We start from the raw sequence: 11534 nt of genomic DNA, 5'->3' as shown, positions 1-11534 counted from the left end.
TTTTTACTTTGTATGCATGACCAATTCAGCCATTTGGCTGCGACTCATGTTTTTAATAAACCTTGAATTGAATTGAATTGAATTGAATTGAATTCAAAATGGCCGCCATAGGCCATTGTTTACTCGATTATGTACAATATGAATAGGGAAAACTAATTTTTACAAAAATTAGCACTAAAGTGCACAAAAATCGCGATGTATGAACGAAGTAATACATGCAAATCATCATTACTAACGAGATATATCATATATTATGTCATATATGGGGATATTGCTGTATTTTTATATCTAAAATAGCCGCCACTGGCCCAAAGAGTATGTACAATGGCAATGGCCGAGGCCCAAAAAATGACAAGAGTGAGCACTAAAATTCAAACTATTAAGATAAACAAGTGGAATGCTGACCAAAAACATCATTGCCACCATTGCCATTAATATGCATTTATGTGATAAATACTGTATTTTGACATTCAAAATGGCCGCCAGCTATAGGCCCTATATTTATCATGTACAATGCGAATTGAACTAATTTTTACAAGAGTGAGAATCATAAAATGCATATAACTGTGATATACGAGTAAAAATATTGTCTTAAACATGATTTCTAACTAAATACATCACATATTGGTCGTGGAGGTAATAAATGCTGTACTTTGAAATCCAAAGTGGCTGCCATAGGTCCTAAAAGTATTGTGTATATTGTAACATGGGACATATAATTTTGACAGAATTTGGCTTTGCTTGACTCTAAATATTGCATATAATTGTGAAAGGGTGAAATATTGTCTAAAACCATGGTTTCTACCGAGATATATCATATCATGTGTAATTAAGTTGATAAATGCTGCATTTTTTAATTGAAAATGGCCACCATAGGCCCTTATCGTATAATATACAATTTGAGTGGAGATAAACAATGTTCACAAAATGGGCATATGGCAGCCATTTTGAATGTTGAAATACAGTTTTTATCACCTAAATTACATAAGATATGATATATTTTGTTATGAATCATGTTTTCAGACAATATTTCACTCATACATCACCATTTGGCCAAGCAAAGCCAAATTATGTTGAAATAATTTGTTCCCATTCACATTGTGCATTATACCATAAGGGCCTGTAGCGGCCATTTTGACTTTCCAATAACAGTATTAATCACCTAACTGGCAGAATAAATGATATATCTTAATAGAAATTATGCTTTCAGACAATATTTTACTCATTGATCACTATTACGTGCATTTATGGTGCTCACTCCTGTGAATATTGGTTTCCCACTTTGCATTGTACATGATACTGTTAATGTCTATGGCGGCCATTTTGAAAGTCAAAATACAATATTTAACACAAACTTGAAACCTGAATGATATATTTTGTTAGAAAATGTGTTTTTAGACAGTATCCCATTAATTCATCACATATATATGCATTTTAGTGCTCTCTCTTGTGATTTCTTTGCTCCTATTTCTCATCGTGCATAATACAGAAAATACCAGGTATTTTGGTAATGTGAAAGCAAACTACGCGTAATTTCCCCGAGAGAAAATACCCGCTAAATAGTAGGTACTTGGCGAAATTACGAGAACTTTCGCGGGGATTTTTCCAAGGTCGCAGGTATTTTGGCAATGTGAAAGCAATTTACGGGAACTTTTAGCCCAGCGTGTCGTTGGGCGCGGGCGCCGTGGGTGGCTGCTGGGCTAGTGGTTTTGAATCTCGCGCCTTGCCTGCTTATTAGACCATACTGCGCATGCACCTAACTTCAGGAATTTATCCCGAAGGGTATGTTTCGGGGCGATGTGAATGCAGGAATAATTAATGGTATTTTTTAGCCTAAAAATGTTCTCGTAATTTAACGGGGATTCTTGTACGTGATCGAGGCGGTTTGAAACCACCTGAAGAGTTTAGAGAACTGGGGTAGAATAAAAAGAAAGAGAGAGAGGCAATAAAAGAGACGAAGAATGACATACAAAAATGCAAATTCTACTACCATGAATACAGTTGATAAACTAGCATACAGGAATAAACATTATGAACAGTACAAGAGCAAATAACTGCATAACAGTACGGTAATTAACAAAATGCATAACAAAGGGCACAATATTTAAGCTAAGAATATAAAAGGCTAAATACATGGCCCTTTAGCCTGCACAGAATGAACAAAAAAACAGAAAAATAAGACGAAGGAAGAAGGGAAATTAGTGGTCTAAACGGAGACAAGACGAAAACAATACTCTGCATGTCTCACTAAAACGCATGTTCAATTGGAGGCATGGAGAATAAGTGTTCACGTAGAGCATTAAGGAAAGGAGTGACAGATACACCAAGGCAAAGATCTCTGATCTCTGAAGGGATAGATTCCCAGAATCTGGGGAAAGAAAAGAAACAAGAAAATTTCAGGGCATTACATCGTGCAAAGTCATGGATGAAAAGTAACTTGTGAGAGTTCAGAGTTCTTGGCCTGGGTAAAGATATGAGTTGGTATGTCGTAAGTTCTAAACAACGATATTACAACAAAGGCGGTAGATAGGCAGACCAGTCTGTTATACAATGGTGGGAGTTCTAAGCTGTGTAATCTTTTCATCATAAGCCCGGGGGGGGGGGGGGCACTCGACCAAAAAAGTGGTAGGGGTGTGCCGCGGGCGAGGCAAAAAACGGGGGCCTTGGAGCGGGCTTATTGTAAAAAGGAGGGTCCTCGGAACGGGCTTCGGAACTACAAATGTTTGTGAAAACGGGGGTCCTCGGAACGGATCTCCGTATCTCTGTGAGTGCGTATGCATCCCTATGGAACGGGCAATCGTGCATGACGCAGCTAGCGCGGCCTCTGCCGGGTGCGCTCGCGCTTAGGCGATGGTCGAAAAGCTGCTCTACGGCCGCTTATCAATGCGACCGGAACGGCGTAACGAAAAATATGCAAAGCTTTGGAGCGGATTTCTTTCTTCTTTTTTCTCGATAAGAAGGAAATGCTATGCCTTGGAGCGGCTTTCTTTGTTCTTTTTCTCAAAAAGACAGAAATGCTATGCCTTGGAACGGAAATTTGAGTGTAAAAATGGGGGTCCCCTCCGCGGCACATACCCACTATGCATTATATACTGAGTGCCCCCCCCCCCCCGGGATCATAAGATAGTGAATTTGCCCGATCATAAGGAAAACAGAAGCGTGTGAATTGACGTTGAACTGCTTCAAGAGAGGATATGTGGTTTTTTGATGGGGGTATAGCCAGACTGGTATACCGTAATTATAGGCCGACAAAGTGAACAGAACAAACGTTTCAAAATGAAAGGATTTCGTGAATTCACATGGTACAAAAGTGAGTGAAATAGGTCGGTAATTTTTAATTGAAGACCGTTTGCCACTCTTATGCAGAGGGATAACATGAGCAGCTTTCCAATCATTCGGTACAGTGCCTAGATTCAAACTGAGATTAAAAATGCGAGTTAGAATGGGGACAACTGATTTACCGGCAAGTTTGAGAAATGCCGGGGAAACACCGTCTGGGCCCCGGGGGGGGGGGCACTCGACCAAAAAAGTGGTAGGGGTGTGCCGCGGGTGAGGCAAAAAACGGGGGCCTTGGAGCGGGCTTATTGTAAAAAGGAGGGTCCTCGGAACGGGCTTCGGAACTACAAATGTTTGTGAAAACGGGGGTCCTCGGAGCGGATCTCCGTATCTCTGTGAGTGCGTATGCATCCCTATGGAACGGGCAATCGTGCATGACGCAGCTAGCGCGGCCTCCGCCGGGTGCGCTCGCGCTTTAGGCGATGGTCGAAAAGCGCTCTACGGCCGCTTTTCACCAAAATTGTAGCACATCAATGCGACCGGAACGGCGTAACGAAAAATATGCGAAGCTTTGGAGCGGATTTCTTTCTTCATTTTTCTCGATAAGAAGGAAATGCTATGCCTTGGAGCGGCTTTCTTTGTTCTTTTTCTCAATAAGACAAAAATGCTATGCCTTGGAACGGAAATTTTAGTGTAAAAATGGGGGTCCCCTCCGCGGCACATACCCACTATGCATTATATACTGAGTGCCCCCCCCCCCGGGGTCTGGGCCAGGAGGTTTGGAGGATTTCAGATTCTCAATTGATTTTTGAACATCTGCATTTTCAATCTTAATTTGTAAGAAAGGGGTTATACCAACATGTTGGGCATTACAATTATTTGTCAAGTCATGAATATCGGCAACAGGTCCAGTACAATCAGAAAAATTGCTACAGAAAAACTCATTAAATGCCTTTGCGATCATATCAGCAGAATCATACGAGTTACCATTATAAACAAAGTTGTTAACATAAAACCGTTTCGGATCATTGTTGGCATTGATGGCAAGGTTGTGTACATAGTCATTGTAGGAATATTTGCATATGCGGTTCACTTCTCGAGAAATCTCTTGATAGTTAGTCCAGAGTTTCTTGTTTTTTTCGATTACAGTAGGATTTCCATTTGCAGATTTACATCTCTTCACTTTTCTGTATAGTCCAGGATAGGCCCCATAGAAAATTGACCAAACCTTGTTTTTTTATATATACAATATTTTTTGATGGTTTCTTGTCAACTCGAGGGTGCTGATTACGAATCTGGATGATGCCACTCGTGTAACCTTGAGCATTTTCCGCAAATTGGCAAAATCCAATATGGCCGCCAAAATATGCAAATTACCCATGAAAATCATAAAATTGTCCGCACATTGGCTATGAAATGCATGAAATTGTGTGGCAGGAGTGAAATACAATCTTAAAAAATAATTTGACAAAACATTTATTTTCCTGATATTCAAAATGGCCGCCATACGCCATTGTATACACTATTATGAACAATATGAATAGGGAAAACTAATTTTCATTAAAAAAAATGAGCACTAAACTGCAAAAAATCGCGATGTATGAACGAAGTAATATATGCAAATCATCATTAGTAACGAGATATATCATTTATTATGCCATATATGGGAACATTGCTGTATTTTGATGTCTAAAATAGCCGCCACTGGCCCATAAGAGTATTATGTACAATGGCAATGGCCGGGGCCAGAAAAATGACAAGAATGAGCACTAAAATGCATATTATTAAGATAAACGAGTGGAATACTGACTAAAAACATAATTGTTAATATGCAATTTATGTGATAAATGCTGTATTTTGCAATTCAAAATGGCCGCCATAGCCCCTATATTTATTATGTACAATGCGAATGGAGAAACTAATTTTCACACGAGTAAGAAACATAAAATACATGTAATTGTGATCTACGAGTAAAATATTGTCTGACAACATGTTTTATAGCAAGACATATAATTTCTTTTGTCATGCATGAGATAAATGCCGTATTATGAAATTCAAAATGGCCCCTATAAGCCCTAACAGTATTATCTACAATGTGAATGGGGACATATAATTTTGTAAGAATTTGGATTTGCTTCACTATGACATCCATATAATCCTGTTGTATGAGTAAAACGTTATTTGAAAACATTTTTTTTTATAGCCTTTCTTCTGCCATATAGGTGATAAATACTGTATTTGGACATTCAAAATAATCTCTACAAGCCATAACTAAATTATGTAACATGCGAACAGGGAAACTAATTTTCACAAGAGTGAGAATCATAAAATGCATATAACTGTGATGTACGAGTAAAAATATTGTCTTAAACATTATTTCTAACTAAATACATCACATATTGGTCTTGGAGGTAATAAATGCTGTACTTTGAAATCCAAAATGGCTGCCATAGGTCCTAAAAGTACTGTGTACATTGTAACATGGGACATATAATTTTGACAGAATTTGGCTTTGCTTGACTCTAAATATTGCATACAATTGTGAATTGTGATGTAAGGGTGAATTATTCTCTAAAACCATGGTTTCTAACGAGATATATCATAATGTTGTGTAATTAAGGTGATAAATGTTGCATTTTTAAATTTAAAATGGCCACCATAGGCACTTATCGTATACTATGCAATTTGAGTGGAGACAAAATAATTTTCACAAAAAGGGCATATGGCAGCCATTTTGAATGTTGAAATACAGTATTTATCCCCTAAATTGCATAAGATATGATATATTTTGTTATAAATCATGTTTTCAGACAATATTTTACTCATACATCACCATTTGGCCAAGCAAAGCCAAATTCTGTTGAAATGATTTGTTTCCATTCACATTGTGCATAATACCGTAAGGGCCTGTAGCGGCCATTTTGACTTTAACATAACAGTATTTATCACCTAACTGGCAGAATAAATGATATATCTCAATAGAAATTATGCTTTCAGACAATATTTTACTCATAGATCACTATTACGCGCATTTATGGTGCTCACTCCTGTGAATATTGGTTTCCCACTTTGCATTGTACATAATACAGTTAATGTCTATGGCGGCCATTTTGAAAGTCAAAGTACAGTATTTAACACAAACTTGAAACCTGAATGATATATTTCGTTAGAAATTACGTTTTTAGACAGTATCCAATTAATTGATCACATATATATGCATTTTAGTGCTCACTCTTGTGATTTCTTTTCTCTTCTTTCTCATTGTGCATAAAACTTTTAGGGCCCTTGGCAGCCATTTTGAATATAAAAATACAACATTCATTACATACATGGCATATCAATAATATATTTAGTTAACTTTTATGTTTTTAGTCAGTATTCCACTCGTTTAATCTTCATAATAAGCATTTTAGTGATCACTCTAGTGAATTTGCTGGCCCCCATTGCCATTGTATGCAATACTGTTTGGGCCAGTGGCGGCTATTTTAGATATCAAAATACAGCAATGTTCCCATATTCTTCATCTTCATTCTATAATATTGCATGAATTCATGTTTCGTATTTGAAAATGTATGCCCATTCTGCTTTATAAATGTATTAATTAATTCAATTAGTATAAGTTTGGGATTGTCATTTTTTTCAAGCAATCTGCTTATGATGACAATCCTTCTCCTGCAAATTGTGAATATCATATAGTTAATCATTTTTGTCTGAAATTATCTTTTTAATACTCTTTATTTATGATTCATGCCAAAAATGCTAGCATATTATGTTTATTATGTTATGAAAAATGTATTATACGAATGTTATGGATGCAGAAGAAAACAATAAATCAAATCAAATCAAATATATGACATAATAAATGATATATCTTGTTACTGATGATGATTTTCATATATTACTTCGTTCATACATCGTGATTTTTTGCAGTTTAGTGCTCATTTTTGTGAAAATTAGTTTTCCCTATTCATATTGTACATGATAAAGTATACAAGGGCCTATGGCGGCCATTTTTAATATCAGGAAAATAAATATTTTGTCAAAAATTATTTTTTCAGATAGTATTTCACTCCTGCCACACAATTTCATGCATTTCATAGCCAATGTGCGGACAATTTTATGATTTTCATGGGTAATTTGCATATTTTGACGGCCGTATTGGATTTTGCCAATTTGCGGAAAATGCTCAAGGTTACACGAGTGGCATCATTCAGATTCGTAATCAGCACCCTCGAGTTGACAAGAAACCATAAAAAAATATTGTATATATAAAAAAACAAGGTTGTGTCTCTTCTATCCTGGACTAGTACGCACGTTTCTTCTTTCTTGAGAGGTCAAAAATGTCTAGGGTAATCCAGGGAGTTCGGCGTTTCCCTTTTGATACTGCTATGGGAACAACATCTTTAACAGCTGCGTGGATCAGTAACTTAAAGTTATCGTACGTATCGTAAATATTATCTTTGTCAAAAAAAAGATCCCATGTGATAAATTATATTGTTCTCTGAAAGTCATCCTTGTCAGCCTTGTAGAACTGATGAAACAGACGAGGAAGCGTTTGCTGAGAACGCTGAAAGTTGATAGAGAAACAAACGGCTTCGTGGTCACTGTTGCCAATGTGTGGACCAGGGTTCATATTGGATATCAGATCGGGGTCGTTGCAGAAAACAAGATCTAGTAGTATATAGGGAATCAGAACGAGTGGGAAAGGATATCAACTGAGACATGCCAAGTGAGGAGGTTATGTCTATTATTTCCCTTGTGTTTTTATTCAAATTAGGTACATCATCTTCAGAAGTGGTAATCGGTAGCTGGAGATTAAAAAGAATGAGACAGTCGATGATGTTACTCACTCACTATTTCTTTTGTTTTCTATTGTTTGAAATGTACAATATTTCATTTTTTACAGATTTGACAATAAGGACCAACTTGATTAAACAATGCTACTTCCACATGTTCATGGAGGAATCAATCGTTGTTTCACTTGACAAAGAGGAGAAAATTAGCTTATTTCATATTTCATATAATAAAATACAAAAGAAATAGTGAGTGGAGGACGTCATCAGCCACCTCATTTGCATACAGACCAGGATCAGTGGCGTACCTAGGATTTTTCACAGGGGGGGGGGCAAAACCGTCCGCCAAAAAATTTGACAAGCAACAAAAAAAAAAAAAAAAAAAAGGTCTTCAATCACAAATGAAGGATTTCGTACCAGAAAAAAATTTGACAAGCAAAAAAAAAAAAAAAAAAAAGGTCTTCAAGCTCGTCAGGGGGAGCAATAAAGGTCTTCAAGCTCGTCAGGGGGGGGGGGGCAAAAAAGGTCTTTCAAGCTCGTCAGGGGGGGGGGGGCAGGAATATGTCCTTTGCATGGGTTGTGGCTCGACAGGGGGGCAGACTGCCCCCTCTTAGGTACGCTAGTGACCAGGATGAGCATATAACTCTTTTGTGAAATTAAGCGAAACTTTAAAATGTCATAACTTTTTTATTTTACATCCGATTTTGATGAAATTTTCAGTGTTATGCTTGTTGGATTTTTTTATTCAAATGAACTTCTTGTTGGGGTGGACTTGTCCTTTAAGTATATAGTCATGAAAAAGAAGCATATGTCACTACATAGAACAATAATAACTAGAAGCGCGGGGAAATATATTTGGTGTTTATTGACTTGAAAACGGAATCTTATATATCAGACAATGCGAGCACCAGGAATGATGAACACCTATAGGCCCTAAGCAAATGATGTTTCATAAAGTTTTGAGAAAAAATATATTTCTTAGGTAATATAATATAATATAATATAATATAATATAAAATTGGCCCTATTATACAATAATTTCTACTTCTCCCACTATATAGGGGCGGCGGAACGTATTTTGGTTTGGTATGGGCAAAGCCAAAAATGGGCACTTATGTGCCAAAAGGGCATTTTGGTGCAAACGGATAATTTCACCATGAGGTTATCATCTGTGTGAAGAAGTTGTGTGTTTTGTAGTAATTAAGTCGATAATTTTTTTTTGAAGTGATTTTTTATTGATAAGATACATATTTAGGTTTTATCTTTTCGCGAGCGAGCGGTTTGGAAAAATTTTCAAATCTTAAAGGTATAGTGTATGATTGGTTCATCTCAGACAAGGGCAGTGAATCAATTGTGAATATATTTTTTTCATTAAATATCTATATCAATGCTCTACTTTAGCACTCAACAGAAATTGGTATAACTCTTCTGTTTTGGTGATATTGAGGGGTGAAATATATATTATATGGATCGGTTAACCTATTCAATTTGTTTCCGCCCTCTCGAGTTAGAAAATAAATTGATATTAGAACGCCGTTTGATTCATGCATATTCATTATAACATCGTGGATATTCATAAATACGTCATGGCGCATGCGCATTATCGACGAATGCTAAACGCGTAGCGAGAGCAGGGTGGAAGTCATGCACCGGACGCTGCATGCACAATGCGCCGATGGTTAGGCGGCCACTGGCTGCTGATACTGAAGTCCACCTCCTGGACTGCCGAACACACAACACACTACATCCCCATAACATGCATACACACACCCCTGAATAGCCGGGGGAAGTAAATCAATGGGTAAAGTGAATCACTGTGTTAGTTGAATCACTGGGGGTAAGTGAATCAGTGGAGGGCGTGTGTGTATTCGTTGTGTGTGCGGGCGGGGGTACGGTCCGATAGGGTTTGCCCCTTTGGTTTGTCCAATCAATAAAAATCGTCCTGCAGCACATACACACTGTATATATACCAAAGACATACGAGCATGCATGCCCTACATGGAACTTCAGACACGTTGATGAGCGGACGTGAATGACTACGCAATACGGCTTACTGTAGGGATTGTATGTCATGAATCTGAATGTACTCCAAAGACTAAAAGAGATACGAAGAATCCCGGAGAAGGCAAGGGCCGAGTTTGATTTTTTTTTAAATGTCGGATCGTAGCTCTTTATGCACCCTTTCAGTTCCCTCCACATAGCTTGGCGTACTAGGTACGGGAAATCGGTCTCAGAGCGAGGCGATAGCTTACTATACTGACTCCATGGCCCTCCCCAAAGGGAAGAGGGAGGGATGAGAGAGAAGAAAGAAAGAAGTGGATCGGTGAAGGAGAATAGGGAGAACGATAAAAAAGAGAATGTGAACACAACATACCCTAATTTTTTGTATATTTTTAAATCGTTGATCTTTCCTAAAATCATGATATCATATATTCTATAGCGTTTCAGTCAGTTTCAGATTATTTGGCTCCACACACCAATTACAGAGGAAAAGTTTGATAAAAAGCTAAAACAAAAGTGGTTTAAAACTCTAAATAGACGACCACCCCCATTCTGTCTAGGGCCGAGTATGAAGAAAGGGAAGGGCGAAGAGAAAAACAATTTTCAGGGCGGGAAACAGAATAATAAAACATAAAAGGAAGATAAATCAAGTTGATAGGACAATGAGGACACACATTATTGACATGAAAGTAGGTGCAATGCAACACAACTTGATTATTATTCGTTTGTTTAGACTGAACTTGCGAGGTCAAAAGGTGAGCGGAGAAACCCGTTGATGCAAAGTATGTACGTAGCGTAGTCTACATCATGTATACCTTTGTAGTGTGTGTATGCGACCAATGCAGTTGCAAATTTCGAATAAAGTGTTATTTGGTCAATCTTTACAGGCGTCATGAGAAAAAAAATAAAATTAAAAAATAAAAAAAAACCGGGGGGCAGACGTAATGGGCAAGATTTCTCGGAAAACTCTTATTCTTGCAGCCACTTAAGATACCTAGATATGGAATAAGGAGAAGTTGAGTATATTCAATATTGCACGGCGCTATGATCTACGGTAGAACCACTCTATATACGTATGCAGAGGGATGAATTTCAGTGCAGAGCCGATCAAGGGGGCGACTTGCATGTTTTACAACAGAACTTTACAAGTCACGCAGTGGGAAACAGGGCAACGAAGTACGTAAAAGAAGACTAAGCAAACTTGGAGAAGCAACGTCCGAGGGGATTGCACGTGTACTAGTAATTTACGTCGGCTTTCAACGTGTATCAATAGGATTTCCAGAGATTTGGTCGCAAAGCATTTCTCCAGTGGGGGACATTCATCGGTGGATGGATGGATGACTGAAAGAATGAAAAGATGGAGGAATAGGCATATATGAATGGATCATCCGATGGCCCAAGAATGGATAGACATGGATACCAATGACAAAGTAATAGATAGGGGCGCCCCATGGGAGCTTTTGT

This window comes from Lytechinus pictus, chromosome 3, assembly GCF_037042905.1.
Source record: "Lytechinus pictus isolate F3 Inbred chromosome 3, Lp3.0, whole genome shotgun sequence".
NCBI classification, from domain to species: domain Eukaryota; kingdom Metazoa; phylum Echinodermata; class Echinoidea; order Temnopleuroida; family Toxopneustidae; genus Lytechinus; species Lytechinus pictus.
This window is presented reverse-complemented; position numbering follows the sequence as displayed.